We start from the raw sequence: 20,938 nt of genomic DNA on the forward strand, positions 1-20,938 counted from the left end.
TTGTGAGGCACAGATCTGCTCCTGGCAGCTCTGGGGGCACTGGGTGTGCTCAGGTGGATTTGGGGTTCAGGAGAGGGTGGCAGCTCCCAGAGTGTCACCAGGACATCCTGAATCCCAGTTAACCCAGGGCACTGGGATATTCTTCAGGGGTTTGCTGGTTGTGGCTCCCAAAAAGTGTAAAATGCCTGGAGATCTGGTGGGATGAGGGCTCAGAGCGCAGATCCCTCCATGAGGGGGATTTCTCTGCCTCCCTGGAGGTCTGGAGAAGCTGGGATGGGGAAAGACCTTTGAGGGATGAGGGCTGGGAATTTCCAAGGAGAGGAGAGGCTTTGCTGAGCCAGGCCAAGTGCCCTGAGCCCTGCACAACCACAGGGGAGGGGTAGGAATGAGCTGAGGACATGGAAAATTCCCCCAGGATTTTCCTGGAGGAAAGGCAGGAGCTGAGGACATGGAAAATTCCCCCAGGATTTTCCTGGGGGAAAGGCAGAAGCTAAATGGGGCTTCCAGAGGCTGCAGGATGAGTGGGAGATACCTGCTCCCAGCTGAGATTGATGGGGAGCTGGGAGGAATTTCTTCTTGGATCAGACAGGGCTTGAATTTCCAACCCATCCCTATTCCCAAGCAAAGCATTGGATATGGATATGGATATGGTTATGGATCCCCATCCCAAATCACCTCTTCATTCCCACTCTTACACTCCCATAGGTGCTCAGCACTGATATTTTCACTAAATACCTCTTCCAATATTTTATGTAAATATAAATATGTATAGATATATGCATATAATGATTATATATGTAATACACATTGCATTCTACATATTAAATATTGTATTGTATTATAGTTATAATATATGAATATTAATAAATATATACAATTACATATAAATTATTATATCTATAACATATAATATAATATCATATATTTTATATATTATGTATTTATATATTGCACACTGTAGTATGTGTGTGTATATATATATTTATATACATATACATACATATCTATAATGATTTGTGATATTCCCATAATCCCAAAATCCTGGTGCTGAGGAAAGGGGTGTAAATCCAGAGGAGGCAGAGCTTGGGAACAGGCACCAATTCCCCAGATTGCCAGTGGGAGCTGTGCTGGAATTGGTGCCCACGGCCTCATCCCAGGTGGGACCTGTGCTATTTTTGGCCTGATTTTATTCCTTTGGATTCTAACCCAGTTCCCAGCTGTGGATACCAGCCCCGCTCCCGACGGCCCCGGGCTCCGGCTGCTTCCAGCAGCAAGTGGAACGGGATGAAGGAGAACGAGGCGTGAGGAGCTGGGATTTGTTTTAATGGGCTTCTATAAATAGCTCAGCTGGCTGCAAACGTCAGTGATTATTCCCAAATAAACCTCAGCTCCTCCTTCTGTGGGGTTATCTGTGTGTGGATCCTGCTGACATTCCTGGGGACACTGATGGACAATGGGCTGGACAGGAGCCATCAGAGTGCCCTGGTGGCCAAGAAGGCCAAAGGCTCTGGCCTGGAGCAGGAGTGGTGGGACCAGCAGGAGCAGGGAGGTCATTGTGCCCCTGAGCTCAGCACTGGTGAGGGCAAACCCTGAGCGCTGTGTCCAGAGCTGGGCCCTCAGTTTGGGAAGGATGTTGGGACACTTGAGAGCATCCAGAGGAGGCAACGAGGCTGGAGACACAAACCCTGTGAGGAAGCCCTGAGGGAGCTGGGGGTGCTCAGCCTGGAGAAAAGGAGGCTCAGGGGTGCCCCCATCACTCTCACAGCTCCTGAAAGGTGCCTGTGCTCAGCTGGGGCTGGGCTCTGTCTGCAGGCACTGACAGAACCAGAGCACACACCCTCGAGCTGCACCAAGGGAAATACAGGCTGGATAGCAGGAAAAGGATTTTTACAGAAAGGGTGATAAAGTTCTGGAATGTTCTGCCTGGGGAGGTGGTGGAGTCACCATCCCTGGGGTGTTTAACAAAGCCTGGATGTGGCACTGGGGGCCAGGGTTGAGTTGAGGGGTTGGGGCTGGGTTGGACTCGATGGTCTTGAAGGTCTCTTCCGACCCAGTGATTCTGGGAATTCTGGGAATTCTGGGAATTCTGGGAATTCTATTCATTCCATGGGAATATTGGTGTTTATTACTGTGCCATTTGAGCATTTGGGTGACAAATTGTGTGAGGACACTTTGGGACATGGAGGAATTCAGGGCTTTCAGTGGTTCCTTGAGGGTTTGGTGGTTCAGGGGCTTTGGTGGTTCCCCAAGGACTCCTGGGCTTTTCCATTTAACTCCATGATTCAGTCTTTGGGATGAGGTTGTGTTGTTGCCAGAGCAGGTCAGAATGTCATTCCCATTTTTCCAGGCTGGTTCTCCCAGCGGGAAGGTGGGATTGGATTGGATTGGTTTCTGGATTTGGGATGAGCCCTTCAGGAAGGCAGGGGTGGCTCTTACCTGGAGATAAATCTCAGGAAACCCTGCCCTGACCTGGCAACTCCCACCAGGAACTCATTAGGAATTAATTAACTTTGATGAGGAAAATCTTCTTTCCTTGCTGGAAGTCCCAGAGCAGGAGGTCCAATATTCCCAACATTGCCTCTGGAATGTATTTTCCTTCTCCTTGACATTTCTCTCCTCACTCCTGGATTTTTTAATGACTGATTAAGTTCCCTTTGAAATGATTAATAACATCCCGACCCCAATTCCATCCCAGGATTGGAATGACAGGATCAGCGCCGATGTTCTCCCTTCTTCCTTTCTTCTCCTTCAAAGCGAGAGGCCAAAAATAAAGAATAAAGGGGGGGGGGGGGGGAAAGAAAAAAGAGAAAGAGAAAAGCAGGATACTTTTGGATTTAAACTCCATGGAAGTTGCTGTGTTCAGGACTGAAATCTCCTCTCCTGCTCTCAACCGTGGAAATGCTCCTGACATCCCAACTCCAGCGGATTTAGGCTGGAAGTTTTCACTCCCCTGGAATGTTAATGGCTCTGGGGCACAAGCATGCCCTTGGGATCCATAAATCCTGGCTGGAATTAAGAAGTTCAGGGTGGATTTCAGGGTTTCCTTGCCTGGAGCAGCCCAGGGAATGGGATGGGAATGATGGGAGAACTTTGGGAATGTTGCTGCTCCCTGTGCCCAGGGAAAGGGAATCATCTCTGAGGCTGAGCCTCACTGTCTCCTGCAAGGAGAAGAAAAGGCTGTAAAACATGGCAGGATTTACATTTTTAATGGGATTTTTCTTGGGGTTTTTTAGTTGGTTTGAGGATTTTGTGCAGCCAATGGACATTCAGCTAATTATAATACAAGGTGAGAGCTAATGTTTATGTAATAGCCGTCGTAGAGACCATCTTGGAATCCATCTGAACATGTAAAACCTTTTTGGATAAATAGAGAGCAGGAGTTTGTGACTTTTTTACACATCTTTGGAAAGTTACTCCTCATGTGCCCAGTGCTGCAATAAATGTTCCCTCTTTTCAACTTTAATTCGTTGAAGAGTTGTCTGTCTGTGCTTCACCACGTCCTTGGCCTTTGGAAGGAGCACCTCAAGTTCCCGTGGCTCTAGGGGCTGAGCAGCTCTTCCTCCTGGAATCCTTCAATGATGCTCTGCCCTTCAAGAGGATTTTCTTTGGAAAACTGGGAGGAAATCCTTCAGTCAGACCCTGACTTTCTACAGGATTTGCTTTTTTCCTTGGAAAACTGAGCACAAACCCTTCAATGGGGCTCTGCCTTTCCACAGGATTTGATTTCTTTGGAAAATCAGGAGCAAACTCATCAATGGGCTCTGCCTTTCCACAGGATTCGGGTTTTTCCTTGGAAAACTTGGAAAACCTCTCAGTCAGGAGGGACTTCTCCAAGTCAGAAATCCCTTCCACGGGATTTGGGTTTTTCCATGTAAAACTGGGAGCAAAGGTTTGTGAAGGTGGGGATGCATTTCCAGCACCTCTGGTCATGTGGGGGAACTTTTCCCTTCCCTCTTCCCCATCCCACAGATGCCCCTGCAAAGCCAAGGATGGATTAATGGCAGCAGTGATTCACCCTGAAGCCTCAGGGGTTGCCCTGGGTTGATGTTTTAACTCTGGAGGTCACTCTCAGTGAATTCCTGGGTATTAGGGTGGCTCTGCTCTTCCAAGGGATCCATTCCCTATTGGAAAATATGGGGTTGCTTCATTTTTTTTATTTCAATAAATATTTTCATTCCTGATTTCAGCGATGTTTTCCAGAGAAGCTGAAAACTCTGAGGTTCTCGTTAAAAAAGAAAAACCTAAAACTGTAGGAAACTTTTTTTTCCGTAGGATTTCTTCAATATAAACTTCTGTAGAATTGGGGAATAAAAAGTTGAATATTCAGGTGTATATTCCCTAAATTTAAATATATAAATATGGAGAGCTTCACATTTTCCCAGGATTTTTAACATTAAAAATGACATTTTCTATCTGAGCCTGGCCTGACAGTGACAGCTCTGAGGAAATTTAATCGCATCCCAGCTCCAGCTCTGCACAGTCTTTTCCTGGCAGATTTTCAATCCCTTGTTCCCAAAAAAATTTGAAAACTGAGTTTTTCCAATCAATCAGCAGCTGTGCCACTGGTACTGTGTGAAAAGCTCTAATAATTCCTCTCTGGATATTCCTGGGTGCAGGAAAATCCCAAATTTCTTGTGCTGTCTCCATAGCTGATGGGCAGTGCCTCATTCCTTTGTGTTCATCCTTGGATCCATCCCCCTCTGTCTCCCTGCTTTCCCAGTAAATTCCTTCATTTCTCTAAGGTGAAATTAATTTCTTGGAAAGCAAATCTGATTACATATGTCCTATAATTTTTTTGTTAATGATGTATAGTAGGGAAATATCTTCAGGACATTGTTTAGCCACAAGTTTTTCTGCTCCAAATTGTTTATAGGAAAAGGCAGCACACCTGATATATATATATAAGGAATGAAAATAATTTATTGCTCATACAATGGAAATCTTTAGAATCTAATAATTTTCTAGTCCAGACTGAAGTGTTATTGCATAAAGAAACACTAGTGTGATGCTTATGTTTTTGCTTATGCAATAACACTTATGTTATTGCGTACAGAAAACTTGGAGAAAACCCACCCTTTAACAGGGAATAGCAAAGCCCAGGAATTCCTGGTGCTGGTTTTAACCCTCCCACCCCGGTAAAGCCAGGCCTGGCAGCAGTGACAAATTGGCTCATTAGGGGACGTTAATTCCCTGTCATTTATTTTCAGGAGTGATGGAAATTGAGGATTCCTTTGCTCTGGGGCTGGTGGAGACCCTGCTCCCAGGGCAGGGAGAGGTCACCAGGCCCAGGGGATGGAACTCAGCCTGGGGGAAAGAAGGAATGAGGAGAAAATTAATTACTGCGCTCAGGAGCTTCTGGAAGAGCAGCAGTTCCAGCTCTCCCTGCCAGAGGAGCTCAGCATTCCATCCTTCCCAGCAGGAATTCCTGTCTGTGGGGCCATTCCTGGAGCATCCACCCCCACAGGGTCATCCCAAAATCTCTGGGTGGAAAACCAGCCTCAGATTCCTCCAAGGAAGCTGCTCCAGGTGATTTCTTTTCTTTGGCAGGGAATTGTATTCTCCTGGATTCACCCGAGATTTTTCCCAGGAATCTTCCAGAGCCTTTTCCTCTCTGGTTTAGGCCCTTGACATCCCGATGAGCAGCCCCAGACTCCTCCAGGAAAGGTGCCTTTTGCTCTTTCCATGGAACCTGCATCTCCCAGGATTTATGTGAGACCCTCCCAAACATTTCCTGGAGTCTTTTCCCATCTCCTGGAAGGAGCTGAGATCCCAAACTGCAGCCTGGGACTCCTCCGGGGGAGGGATTTGCCAGCTCACAATAGAAACAGCACAGGGCAAGGGAGGGCTCCAGGCTCTGTACCCCCAGGAGTTGTTTTCCATTCAGGCTGGGATTTGGGATGGCACCTGGAGCACCAGGCTGGAAATCAGAGCTGGGATCAGTTCCTAAGCTCAGGCTGGCATTTCCTCCATCCAGCAGTGTCACAGACATCTTTTATGGAAAATCCTTTCCTTAAGATTTTTCCTCCTGAGAAGCTGGGAGGTCTCAGGAACAAAATGTAAACATTTATTATCTGCTGCTGTGGAATGCAACAGGTGCATCTGGGATTGGTCTCATGTGGTTGTTTCTAATTAATGGCCAATCACAGTCAGCTGGCTCGAGCTCTCTGTCCAAGACAGAATCTTTTGTTATTCTTCTTTCCTATTCTCTTCTTAGCCAGCCTTCTGATGAAATCCTTTCTTCTATTCTTTTAGTATAGTTTTAATGTAATATATATCATAAAATAATAAATCAGCCTTCTGAAACATGGAGTCAGATCGTCATCTCTTCCCTCATCCAAGAATCCCTGTGAACACGGTCACACAGCAGCACCTGGAATGTCCCTGACCCTGATGGTGAAGGGAATATTTGAGCCTTTTCCCCTGCCTGTGCTGGCTGTGCACTTCTCCCAGCTCGCACAGCACATTTCCCACTCCATAAATTTGTGGAGTAAATAAATAATTCATGAAGGGAATTATTTTTTCCCCCTTAAATCCATTAGAAACGCTGTGATTCCATTTGAATCCTTGATGAGCTGGGTACGGCTCAGAACAATTTTAGTGGCTCCTGGATTCCCAAATCAGCCTGGAGAGGCTGCTCAGACCCACTGGGAAAAGGATGGAACCACAGGGAATGTTCCTGGGGCATTCCTGTCCCACTGGGCTGGCAGAAGGGGTTTTTATCTGATATTTTCATGCCTGGATTTATAAATGCAGGCCTGGAGATCCCAAATGAGTGGGGCTGGTGCTGAGCTGCTCAGAAAATCCCATTGTTTAGGGGTCGGGAAAGGGAAGTTTTGTTTCCATGTTGGAAATCCCATTGTGGCAGCCCAGTAGTGATGGGTTTGGGATTGAATGCCAGGGCTCCTGGGATCACAGGGTGCTCTGGCCCTTCCTCCTTCCCCCACAGAAAGGGGATCCCATCCCTAAGGGCAAGGGCACAAACCAGGGAAGATTTTGGGATTTGGGAAGATGCTCCCTGGAGCTTTCCTGTGTTCCCAGGAGTGGCTGTGCCTGGAAATCCCTCCCCAGCTCCCTGTGAGCACAGGGCTGAGCTTTGGGCTTCCTCTGCCATCTCCCAGGCTGGGAACTGGGACTGGGACTGGGACTGAGCCCAGCCCTGTAGATTTCCATTTCTCCCCGGCTGATTTATGACCGGAGATAGCTCAGGGACGCCACTGGTCGGTTTCTCGGCTGTTTAGGTGACCTGGGAAGGCCCAGAGTGGCCTTGGACAGCCCGCGCTTCAAAGGACGAGGAGAGACTTCTGATCTTTTCTCGGTCTCGGTGTTTATTAATTGTTTATCTAAAAAATTTTCTTTCAGCCCAACAGAGGTCTGCACAGCAGCCAGCCATGAGCACACTGAGAGCCCCCGGGGCAGTCACCTATCTTTATACCCGAAGTTACGTATACAATATTTATCATTTTTCCCCAATACCTTCTACCCTTATTAACCGGTGCACTTCTAGTAATGACCAATCCCAAAGTGCCAACATCACCACAGAAGATGGAGGCCAAGAAGAAGAAGAAGAAGGACAGGACACGCCCCAATTCCTCCATCTTACTTCTTTAGACCCCCCTGTACAGAAATCCTAAACCCTGTGTTTCACACTCTAATTAACTTATCCCTTCACCATTCACCCAGTGAAATCCTCCCATCCTCATACAGGTGTCGTCTCCTGTGTAGGATCAAAGTCCAGCCACCAGGCACTTCTGGCAACATTCCAGGACTCCCGAGCCCCCCAAGGGTGGTCTCGGTCACTCTGCACCTCCATCCTGAGGTGCTGAGATCCCACACAGCCCAGCCCAGCTGCCCTGAGGGATGGGCTGGGCTCCCAACCCATTCCAGGTGCTGCTTTTTCACCCAACACCTCGGGTTGGGAAACGTTGATTCCCTGGAATAGGAGCCAGCTGCTATTTCCAGCAGAGAAAAGGAACAAGGAGCCCATGCTGGGGAGAGGCGACACCTGGAGGAAGTGCTGGGGACAGGGGACACCAGTGTGACCGTGTTCACAGGGGTTTTGGACTGGGGAAGAGATGAGGATCTGACTCCATATTTCAGAAAGCTTGATTTATTATTTTATGATATCTATTACATTAAAACTATACTAAAAGAATAGAAGAAATGATTTAATCAGAAGGCTGGCTAAGAGTAGTAAAAGAAAGAATGATAACAAAGGTTTGTGGCTCGGACAGAGAGTACAAGCCAGCTGACTGTGATTGGCCATTAATTAGAAACAAGCACATGAGACCAATCCCAGATGCACCTGTTGCCTCCCACAGCAGCAGATAATCAATGTTTACATTTTGTTCCTGGGGCCTCCCAGCTTCTCAGGAGGAAAAATCCTAAGGAAAGGATTTTTCTGCGACACACCAGGAGAAAGTGCTGGGGACAGGGGATATCTGGAGAAAGCACTGGCTTGGCCTCTCTGAGCCAGGCTTTGCTCTGTCCCAGCAGCTCAGGAGACCCAGAGCCACAGCAGCTGAGCAGGGACCTCTGCCAGGCCCCCTTAACCCTTAAACCTCCCATCCCTTAACCCTTAAATCATTCCCCTGGATTGCAGCCCCCTCCTCTCCATGTGGGAATGAGGCCCATGGGAAGATCCCAATGAAATAAAGGAGGAATGGAATGAATGACAAATGTAAACTTGGACTGCTTGGATCTCTTAATTAAAAAGAAATCATGTATTTGATTTAAGAGTGAACAAAGCTGGAGGCACTGGAGGTGTTGCCTCCTCCTGATCCAGCCTGGAGCTCCTGCAGCACCAAACTCAGGCTGGATTCTCCTTGGGGAGGAATTCTGTGACCTCAGTACATTTCTCCTTCTCCTGGGCAGCACCTGGGTACCCTTGGATGTGATTTCCATATTTGATGGAGGGGTTGATTCCAGCCCCAGGGAATGGGGCCAAACAGCCTGAAAAAATCTCAGGATGTGGGAAAATTCTGCTGGATTTGGAATTATCCCTTTGGTGCCCCTGCAACCCCAACCCTAGAGTCCAAGAGAGAGGGGGACACTGTCATCATCCAGAAGTCTCCAAGAAAAAAGACTCATCCAAAAGGATTTTCACCCAGGAAAGAAGAAAATTTGTTATTTTAGCTTTTTATTCCCCTCCCAAAACATTCTTTTAACATTTCCTGTCCTAAATTAAATCCCATTCTATTTAAGACTGACATTTCAGGTTTTAGGCTGGACCTGGCCAGGTACAAGATAAAAATTCCACTTTGCCACAGCAATATTTTTAGGAAGTTTCTTTTCCTTCGGGAATTTTTACATCTGGACTGTTTGGGTCTGGATTTGGGCTGAAAAGGGAGCTTAAAATGTCAGATTTACCATTGGAAGACAAAATCTGGGACTCAGCCAGTGCCAATAAATGATTTTGATCCCAGGCTGGGGGGGAGCAGCTGTGAAGATCAAACCCAGAGCATAACAGGACAGGATAGGACAGAACTTCTCTTCCCTTGGGTCCAATTTTAGGTTTTGGAGCTTTTCAAGTAGAAAACCTTCAAGAAGGTTTTTAGGTAATTTGCACAATTAAACCCCAAAAGATCAAAGATCACCCCCCCCAACCCAAATTTGTGCTGGGCATTGAACAGAAATGCTGCAGGATGAACTTTGGGCATGGCTGGGATGGACAAAGCACCAGGACTGAGATGGAAAAGTTAAAAAGATTGGGAGGGACAAAGCACCAGGACTGGGATGGAAAAGTTAAAAGGGTTGGGATGGAAAAGCCGTCGTGGCTGGGATGTCACCATGGCTGGGATGGAAAAGTTAAAAGGGTTGAGATGGAAAAGTCACCAGGGTTGGGATGGAAAAGCCACCAGGACTGGGATGGAAAAGCCACCAGGGTTGGGATGTCACTATGGCTGGGATGGAAAAGTCACAAGGGTTTGGATATTATCAGGTCTGGGATGGAAAAGCCACCAGGGTTGGGATGGCAAAGTCACAAGGGTTGAGATGTCACCATGGCTGGGATGGAAAAGCCACCAGAGCTGGGATGTCACCAGGGTCAAACCCATCCACGTTTCCCCCAGAGATCTCCAAGTCCTTTATAAACTCCATTATCCTCAATTACCCTTTGCCTCAATTATCCCCTGGGTTTGATGTGAGGAGCAGGAGCTCAGCTGACGGAACAATCCTGTCCTGCTGGATTCCAGCCTGTCCTTGGGAAGGAGGCTCGGGACAATCGCTGCTCCCCGCCGGAGCACGGGGAACAGGCCAAGGGGGCACAGCTGCTGCTGAATTTCAATTCCTAATTCTCCCTCATTAAAAGGAAAGAGGAAAATTAATCTTTATGGGCTCCTCCATCCCAGGGGGATCTCTGTGCCCTGTTCCCACTGGTATCAGCCTCAAATATTCCATGACCCACAGCCGTGTCCTTCAAAACTGGACACTGAGCTTGGAAAACTGATTTCTACGGCAGGGGAATGGAATAGAGATGAAAAAGGACTGAACAGGACCCTTGGGCTGTGGGATCTCCTAGTCCCAGGTGGACAGGCAGCCTCTGGCAGGGATTTATCCCAAATATCTCATGGAAGGCTGGATTTCCAGCCCATGTCAAGCTCAGGACGGAGGGACAAGTGCCACCTCTGTGGGGGGACAGGATGAGCCCATTCCCTAATTTTTCAGCTGTTGGAGATATATCCCCAACAGGGAGGCTGCAGGACTGGGATACAGGACTGGGTTTCACTGGCTGGGGGTCTGAGGAGCCCTCGCAGGGATCCTGCAGCTCTCTCCGCGTTTCCCTGAGGGTTTGTCCTTTCTCCCAGCACTGCAGCTCTGCTCCCACAGCAGCTCATCCACTGTGGGATGTCGCAGACATTTTTTCACAGAAATCCTTTCTTTCAGATTTCTGTGTCTTCTGGAGGGCAGAGGCCTCAGAAGATAATGTAAACAATTGTTATCAGCTGCTGTGGAATGCGATAGGATGCACCTATTTTGATTGGTGATTGGTTCATGTTCCCATGTTTATAATTAAGGGCCAATCACAAGGAACAAGCTAGGGACAGAGTCCTTGGACACAACTCTGTTATAGATTCTTTCTGGCTATTCTTAGCCTAGCAGCAGCTCTGCAAACTTCTCTCTTTATTCTATTTAGGATAGATATAATGTATTGTATATCATATATCAATAAATTCAGCCTTCTGATCTAGAAACAAGATTCACCGTCTCTCTCTCACCCTCAGTGACCCACTCAGGTCACAGTAACAGTGGGATTCCTCCCCTGCCAGGAATGCAGGATTGGCAGCTGGAATCCTACTCCCAAGGCCCCTGTCCTGGGTTGGAAGAAGTGTCTGGGTGTGTGTTCTGTGCCCACCTGTCAGAGCTGGGGCAGTTCTCTGCTGTTCTTGGGGCAGTTTTCTTCATCTCTCCCACAGCCAATCCTCCCTCCAGGAGATCTCTGCTCTCCATGGCCACTGAGTGTCCCTGCAGGGCTGATCCAATTCCAGCATCCCATGGGCAGATGCTGCGCCCAGGGCAGGAGCCAAGCATTCCTGCCTGGATGCAATCTGAGCCTGGCACAGCACAGCAGCCTTTGCCCCCTGCATTGCCAGAGGAGCAGCTTTCTGCTGCCCTGCATGGCCAGAGGGAGCCCAGGCCCATCTGCAGCAGCCCTGGAGCTGCAGAGGAAAACTCCCCCCTTGTGCAGGATCCCTGCTGCAGCAGAGCCACAGCTGGCACTGCAGGAGGGCTGAGCCCCCCTGGGATGGGGCTGTGCCACCAGCCTGAGCCACAGCGTGCCAGGGCCTGCTCTCACTCTGGCAGGGTTTGTTTGTACCATTGCATTTGTATTTTTAATTTTTCTAATAAAGAACTGTTATTCCTGTTCCCATATCTTTGCCTGAGAGCCCCTTAATTTCAAAATTACAATAATTCAGAGGGAGGGGGTTTGCATTTTCCATTTCAAGGGAGGCTCCTGCCTCCCTCAGCAGACACCTGGCTGTTCAAACCAGGACAGCCTGGCAGAGCTTTCCCTGCTCAGGAGCTGAGCTCTCTGCTGGCTGCACCCCCAGCCCTGCTCCTGCTCCTGCTCCTGCTCCTGCTCCTGCTCCAGCCCAAGGGGGCCTCAGCTCTCCCCAGACTTTCCAGATTTCCCTGGTCCAAGAAAACTCTCACCCCCTCACACCTGGCCCCCTTGTCCCCATCCCTGTAGGAATTACCCTGCAGAAAATCACCTTGCTGTTTTTGGTTTTTGGCATCATTTTTGGCCTGGCCCCTGGATTTTCTGTGCTCTTCTGTTGTTTTTTGTCACCTTCCACCTTCTCAGGGAGCTAAAAATAACCCATTTCTCCCTCATTAGCAGCCAGCAGCTCTGCCTGCATTGTTCTTGGAGGTCTCCCTGTGTTTCTGGGCTGCTTCCATAAACTTCTGTGTCGGAGTCGAGCACTGCTCGTTCTCGGCCCTAATTGGGAGGCAGCGAGAAGCCACAGCTCTGCCAAAAGGTTTTATTAAGGAATAAAAGCAGCCAGCCAGGCATCCACAGAGCCAATAAAACACCCCGGTGTCCCCAGGCCAGCAGCACACGGAGTCACGCCTCAGCCGTGTTTGATCTGGGAAAGAAATCAACCCTGACCCGCTGCAGGCCATGAAATTAATGGGGCACGAGGTGCCCCGTGCAGATTTGCCATCTCTGCAAGGCAGGAGCCGAGGGAAAAATCATCAAAATTGGCACTTAAACCACCAGAAGAGCAGTGTGACACAGCCCAGGATGGGACACAGCCCACGGAGCAGCCCTGGCACCGGCACAGCCTGTTCAGCACGGGCACCAGTGCCAGGCTGGGGCACTGCCAGCTTGCATGTCCTCTCTGTCCCAGGGCTATGGCACTGCCATCGCTGATGTCCCCTCTGTCTGGGGTGGGACACCCACAGTTTGATGTCCCCTCTGTCCCAGGGGTGGGGCACTGCCACCTTTGATGTCCCCTGTGTCCTAGGCTGGATCACTGCCAGCTTGGATGCCCGTTCTGTCCCAGGGATGGGACACTCAGAGTTTGGTGTCCCCTCTGTCTGGAGCTGAGGCACTCACAGTTTGATGTCCTCTCTGTCTCAGGGTTGGGGCACTGCCATCTCTGACGTCCCCTCTGTCCCAGGGCTGGGGCACTCACAGTTTGATGTCTCCTCTGTCCCAGGGTTGGGGCACTGCCATCTCTGACGTCCCCTCTGCCCCAGGGCTGGGGCACTCACAGTTTGATGTCCCCTCTGTCCAAGGTGGAACACTCACACTTTGATGTCGCCTGTGTCCCAGGGCTATGGCACTGCCATCTCTGATGTCCCCTCTGTCTGGGCTGGGGCACTCACAGTTTGATGTCCCCTGTGTCCTAGGCTGGATCACTGCCAGCTTGGATGTCCCCTCTGTCCCAGGGCTGGGGTCACTGGGCCCTGCTGGCAGCAGGACAGCCCCAGGTCACAGCCACAGAGCTCCAGGGGCGCTGGGACGCTGCTCTGAGGCACAGGGGGGGATTTTGGAGTGTTGAGGGCTCCATGATTGCTGGAGGTCCCTCCCAGCTCAGGATCTTCTGTGATTCCCTGGTTTTGAAAGGGTTTGAGCCCGTGTGGCTCCTCCTGTGGAGCTGAGCTGGGAGTCTGGAGTCTGTGTGGTGGAAAATGCCCCGGTCAGGACCTTCCTGGGTCTTCCCAGGCTAATCCCAGCTCAGCTCCCAGGGGTTGGGCACAGCCCTGCCCTGTGCCAGAACCAGAGGCGGAACCTGAACCTGGGCCCTCCTGCAGTAGCTGAGCCTCACTCATTAGGGAGGCTGTTAATTATCTGCAGCCTTATCTGCATCCTGCATCTCAGTTTTTGCTAATTCCTGTCTCTGCTGGATTCTCCAGGTGTGTTTCTGCTGGATGAAAGCAGCTCCCAGTCTCTGCTCTGTTCCCTGCTGGTAATTACAGAGCACAAGGAGCTGCTGCTGCATCTCTCCCTCCACAAACCCCACACTTTTCCTGGGAAATTTGTTCTGCCAGGGCTCTTTTCCTTTTCCCAGCTCCTACACTCTCCTGGCAGCTCACCTCTGGCTTGTTGAGCAGCTTTTCCATGCTCTGAGTGCCACGGGGGGACAGTGGCAGCTCGAAAGCCCAAGGCAGTGAGGGCTCCCACCTTGGGATGCTCCTTCTTCCTCCTCTGCTGTGCCCCAGCCACGGCTTTGCTGACCTGGAGCAGGGAATAGACAAAAAACAAACATCCCAGCTGGAAGGGTTTGGCAGGTTCTGGCTTTGTTGTTCTCTGTCTTGGTTTGAACAGGTGTCTGCTGAGGAAGGCAGGAGCCTCCCTTGAAATGCAAAATGCAAACACCCTCCCTCTGAATTATTACAATTTTGAAATTAAGGGGCTCTCAGGCAAAGATTCCTGGGACCAGGAATAACAGTTCTTTACCAGGGAAAAAAATAAAAATAAAATTAAAAAAGCAGTAATACAAAACAAGGCCCTGCCAGAGTGAGAGCAGGCCCTGGCACGCTGTGGCTCAGGCTGGTGGCACAGCCCCATCCCATGGGGGCTCAGCCCTCCTGCAGTGCCAGCTGTGGCTCTGCTGCAGCAGGGATCCTGCACAAGGGGGGAGTTTTCCTCTGCAGCTCCAGGGCTGCTGCAGATGGGCCTGGGCTCCCTCTGGCCATGCAGGGCAGCAGAAAGCTGCTCCTCTGGCAATGCAGGGGGCAAAGGCTGCTGTGCTGTGCCAGGCTCAGATTGCATCCAGGCAGGAATGCTTGGCTCCTGCCCTGGGCGCAGCATCTGCCCATGGGATGCTGGAATTGGATCAGCCCTGCAGGGACACTCAGTGGCCATGGACAGCAGAGATCTCTTGGAGGGAGGATTGGCTGTGGGAGAGATGAAGAAAACTGCCCCAAGCACAGCAGAGAACTGCCCCAGCTCTGACAGGTGGGGACAGAACACACACCCAGACACATCTTGCAACCCAGGACATTCTCCCTGTTGAAATAAAATGGAGATGAAATCCAGCTGAGATGAGGAGGAGCCACATGCAGCTCTGCCAGCCCTCTCCAGGACCATCTCCTCGTCCCTGCAGGGAAGATAACCCGAAATGAGGATTTGTCCTGTGGCAGCTCCTCCAGAGTGGGATTTAGGGGATGTGAATGATTCCAGCAGGAGCCAGGTTCAAGGCAGACCAAGGACGGCAGCTCTTCCTCCCCCATGGAGCTCCTGGCTACAGGAATATCCACAGGGAAGCATGGAAGGAAACCCCTTGAAGGGAAAGAACTGCACAGAAACCCCACAGAGCTGCAAAACCCAAAGTTTGTTTGTCCTGCTCTGCCCTGACCTCAAGGGGACACAAGACACAGAGGTGCTGGAGAAGCCACCCACCCCGTCTGCTCCTTCCCAGCCCGGATCCAGCTCCTTCCCTCATTCCTCTGGGGCTCCTCAGGGTAGGGATCAGCCTAAATGTCCCTTTGAGATACGTCAGACGAGCCATCCCTCGGTGAGAATTGCTGTGTCTGGAAGTGCAGCCAGCTCTGGTGACAACATTTGATCCCAGCACATTGACAATTCCCTGTCCCCGAGGGTGGCAGGGCACCAGCACACCCGGTTCTGTCACTGCCTGGGGTGGAATTTAATTGTTCCAACACCGGCGGTTCCCAGGGAGCTGATGGGAGCTGCCAGCTGAGGAATGATCTGGGATATCGGTCTGGGCATCTCCGTGGGTAACAACGAGCAGTGGCAGCGCTGCCGGCTCGGCTGTGTCCCGCTGTCACAAACCACTCCTCACAGCCTCATCTGAGCACTGACACCTCCCGAGGCTTTCATCTCCTCTTTCCCTCAGGATTTATGAGCTCTTTGTCTGCCTTGTTCTCCTGGGGAAATCAGCAGCTCTATCCGAGCCGTGCAGGGATGGAGGGAGCAGGTGCCACCCCCAGCGTGTCCTGCCCATTGCCACAGCCCGCCGAGGGATCACAGCGTGAGAAACCTTCAATCTCCTGTGAAAATGTTAAAAGTTTAGTAAAGAACATAGTGTTAAAAATGGGACCAGTCTCCCGGTGCTAAAGTGATTTCAGCATTTATTATAATAAAAGAAAACCCAAAGCAGGGGCCCGGGCTGAGCAGGAGCATTTCTGTCCAGGATGGAGCAGAGTCGTCACTGGGGCTGCTCAGCAGCGATGGTCCCAATGTATTCCCTGGGTCAGATGCCCCTTTTTATCCTGCTTTTTGTCCCTTTGGACTGGTTTCTGTTTGGATCCTTCATTTACATGAAGGTTTAAGGTGCTGGGTTGGCCATTAGAATTCAGTCCAGGCTGGCTCGTGCCGCACTTTACTGAGGTGTGTTATGGTACGTTGAATGCCTTATTTCCTGTAACTCTCCTTTTAACCCCTTTTACCATAACCAAACAAACAGTACATGTTAAAAATGAGAACAGGCTCCTGGTACTAAAGTGATTTCAGCATTTATTATAATTAAACAAAGGCCCAAAGCAGGGGCCCGGGCCGAGCAGGAGCGTTCCCATCAAGGATGGAGCAGCGACAGTGCTGGGGCTGCTCAGCAGCAATGGCCCCAATGCTCCAGGGGAGCAGCACACCTTCCCTGGGTCAGATGCCCCTTTTTATCCTGTATAGAATTTGTAGGCAACCCAGAGAGGGAGAGAGAGAATGATGCATCTGACTCCATCTTATCAGAAGGCTAATTAATTATTTTATTATACTATATTATTCTATACACTATATTGCATTACATCTAAACTGAATCTGCCAAGCACTCAACTCTGCACACCCTGCACAGAATCTTGTGACTGCCACCTGACAGTCCCGACACACACACCTGGCCCTGACACGCCAAGGAAAAAAAACACCATCACTTTGGTTAAAAAAATCTCCATATTGCATTCTGCTTTTGCAGAGCACAGGCACAGCAAATGAGATTAGAATATTCTTGGGAAGAACTGTGCCTTGCTTTTCTCTGTGGAGAGAATGTGGCGACAATCCTGGGTTTTGTCCCTTTGGATTGGTTTCTTTTTGGATCCTTCATTTGCATGAAGGTTTAAGGCCTTGATTGGCCTACCATGGTTCTGTCCAGGCTGGCTCGTGGTGCACTTTACTGAGGTGGGTTATGATACCTTGAGTACCAGATTTCTTATAATGCCCCTTTTTAACCCCTTTTACAATATAACAACCAAACTAACAGTACATGCTTAACAATCTATCAACTATTTTACAAGAGTTTCTAACCTATTTTTAACAGTAGGAGACAAGGACCACAGAGCAAAGATTTACGGGTGCATCCTGGCACTCAGCCAGGAGCCCCCCGTGTATTTTGGAAACCCTTTATTTACCATTTCTAGTGCATCAGCCTGTTGCATATTCATAAACAATTATGCATAGTAAACTTTTCCCCAAATTAGTTTACATGTTCCAAGAACTGTTTAGCCTGGCTCCTCCTTGGTTCCACTTTTTTAGAGCACATGAATTCCTTGGTTGTGGTTTTAGTCCTTTTTTATCACCTCCAGTTTTTGGGCCTTGGTTCTCATTGCCTTCAGCCGGTGAGTGCTGATGGTGGCAGATGTGTCCAGGTGTGCTCATCCTGTGTGCATTGGGTGTTATCCCATCCCAGCAGGCATTTTAACACAGCACACTGATAGCAGCTATTGCACTGAGCTTAATAACAACAGAAACAACAGCTGAATCTTTATAGCAAAATTATTTAACACCTCACATATAAAATCCATTTTAATATTTGCAAAAAGCCAATGTTATAATGTGTATCTGTAAGAGCAGTGACCGCAGAGTGACCCTGTCCTCGCCTGCAGCCCCTGGGCGGTGGGAAGGACCGGGGGGAAGGGAATCCATCGGAAATCCTTGGGAATCCCGGGAATATCGGGACCAGGACCGTGTCCTTCCTTCCCGCCGTCAAGGGAGGGACAGTCACGGAAATAAGCGAGCAGGAAGCTGACGTTAATGAGCAGCTAATTCCTTCAGCATAATTACAATCTTTATGCCTCATTTGCATGATTTTGCATAACTGAAGATAATCAGCTGCCGGGAAGGGGAGGGGAGGGCTGGGGGGGCTGGGGGAGGAATGGTGCCAGGGACAATTTGGGGACAGCCACCAGGAAAAGGTCCCTTCCCTGCTTCCTGATCCTAAACCCCCTGTGCCTGTCTGCTCCCAAACCCTCTGTACCTGTGTGATCCCAAACCCTTTGTATCTGATGCTAAACCCCCTGTACCTGTGTGATCCTAAACCCTCTGTATCTGATCCTAAACCCTCTGTATCCATCTGATCCTAAACCCCTGTACCTGTGTGATCCCAAACCCTCTGTACCTGATCCTAAACCCTCTGTATCCATCTGATCCTAAACCCCTGTACCTGTGTGATCCCAAACCTTCTATATCTCATCCTAAACCTCTGTACCTGTGTGATCCTAAACCCTCTGTACCTGTGTGATCCCAAACCCTCTGTATCCATCTGATCCTAAACCTCTGTACCTGTGTGATCCCAAACCTTCTGTACCTGATCCCAAACCCCCAACGCCTCTGTGATCCCAAAACCCCTGAACCTGTAGGGTCTCCAGGCAGTTCCCAGCACTCACTCAGGGTTCCCTAAAAAATGCAAATTCTGTTTCAAAACCCAGCTCCTTGAGGAAAAGGAAACTTCAGAAATGCCAACACCCGTGTACTGCCAACGCCAATCCTGAATCTGCTTCTAAAGGATTTCTAATTAATGCAATTAAAGATGGGCAAAGTTTTGAGCTCATTCCTGGCACAAGCTGAAATCCCAGGGATTTCTCTGGAGGCAGGAGATCCTCGGCTCTGCTCATTCCATCCTGAAGGATGGAAGGAAGGATGAAGGGTGAAATTTCTCCAGGAGGTTTTATGGACAATGAGTGTCAGGCTGCCGTAAACCAGATAAATTGTTTATTCCTACAGAAATCAGTAAAACTGGGATAAACTTCTGGCGTTCTCAGTGAGTTTGCAGGGTTTGGGTTCTCCCTGACTCTGCTCCACGTTTCCCAGGAGCCGAGGAAGGATGGTGCTGGAATGTGTTGCTCTTCCAGCCTCCACCAGGGCCATTTCTACAATTTTTATTTGACTTCTTCTATTTTCCCCCCTCCTTTCAGGCCTCTTTTCCCAGCAGCTGCTGGGAGCTGCTCTTTCCCTGGATCCAGGCTCCCCCTCGGGGTTTATGGGGTGTGGGGTGATCCGTGGGGCTCTCTGTGGGTAACCCTGCAAAGCTCAGAGCTCAGAGTCTCCTCAGAGCCCTTTTCCATCTAATCCCATATTTCCTTTCCAGCCCAGGTGCTGTTGCTCAGCCACACCACTGAGCCCTACCAGAACCCCAGATTTTGGGGAGGGGCCGAGTTTTTGTTGTGGTTTTACACGGAAGATATTTAATGAAGTAAAGTTTCCTCAGAGCCCCTTTTCCTCTAATCCCATATTTCCTTTAAATATGAAACCCCAAGGATTCCATAAATAACAATTCCATAAATAACAGTTTTACAGCAGCTTTTCCCTGCCTGGGGCTGGATTTCAAATCCCTGCTGGCAGGAGGGGCCCTGTCCCAGGTCTGAGCCCGGGGAGGTTTTTGGGGCTAGGGAGGGCAGAGCTCCTCTGGTTTAGGTGTCAAACCCTGGTTTGTCCCTGGTTTGTCCTGGTTTTCCTTGATCCTGCTCAGAGCAGCTCAGGAGGGGATTTGGTTTTGGTGTAACAAAGCTGAGCTTTGGATAATTGCAGGGACAATTCCCACCCCTCCACGTGTGACATTTGTCCATCACTGCTCCTCACCTCCGGCACCCCAATTCCCTCCTCAGGGAAAGGCTCAGAATCCTTGGACAGGATTCCAGCCCATTCCCAGCCCCTCATCCCTGATTGCCAAAAGGAGAGGAGGACCCAGGGCTCAGCAGGTGCATCCTCTCCCTGCAGGGACTTAAAATCCACCTGGAGGTGGCACTTGGGGACATTCAGTGGTGGCCTTGGCAGTGCTGGGAATGGTAGGATCCATGATCTCAGAGGTTTTTCCAACACTGAATTCTCTGATTTGCTCAAGGACTAAATCCCACCAGGAGCTGGGTCCCTGCCACCCCTGGGAACCTCTGGGAAGGACACAGGATTTTCCAATCCTTTTCCAGGGTCTCCTGGGGTCCTGCAGGCTGCTGTAGGATGAGCAGCAATCACACTGATCCCGGTGCTTTCCCACCCCTGCTCCAGGCACATCCTGTGGATTTGGAGCTCCAGAGGCCGTGGGGGCAGAGAAGGGAGGGTGGAGATCCAGGGAAAGCTGTAGAGTCTTTCCAGGTGGGATTCCCCAGGATCTGCCATGGCTTCTGCCTGCTGTGGGGGCACCACAGTTGTCTCGGTTTGGAAAGACAGGAGTCTGCTAAGGAAGGCAGGAGCCTCCCCTGAAATGGAGAATCCAAACCCTCCCCACCCCTCTGAATTGCTATCAATTTTAAATTAAGGAGCTCTCAGGCAAAAAAATATGGGAGCAGGAAATAACAGTTCTTTAATAGGGAAAGGAAAAAAAATTAAAAAGATAAAATAAACAATGCAGTGAACTAAACCAGCACTGCCAGAGTCAGAACCCAACCTGACACCCTGTGGGTCAGGCTGTTGGCAGCAGTGCCATTGGAATTGTGGCTCAGCCCTCCTGCAGTGTCAGGGCTGGTTCTGCTGGAGCAGGGATCCTGGAGAAAGGTGCAGTCTCTGCCTCTGAAGATCCAGGGGCAGAGGCAGCTGCTGTTCCTCTGGGCAATCCAGTGCAGAAGCCATGCTGGTGTTGCAGAATCTCCAGATTCTATCCGGGTAGGAATGCTTGGCTCCTCCCCCTGGGCTCCCATCTCCCAATGGGCTGCTGTAGTTCTTATCAGCCATGCAGGGACATTCCATAGCTGTTATCAGCAGGTGTCCCCTCCCGAGGGAGGAGTGATTGTGGTCACTCAAAGAGAGAGATAAGGCAAACTGCCCACTTGA

Source organism: Melospiza georgiana, chromosome 24 (genome assembly GCF_028018845.1).
Source record: "Melospiza georgiana isolate bMelGeo1 chromosome 24, bMelGeo1.pri, whole genome shotgun sequence".
NCBI classification, from domain to species: domain Eukaryota; kingdom Metazoa; phylum Chordata; class Aves; order Passeriformes; family Passerellidae; genus Melospiza; species Melospiza georgiana.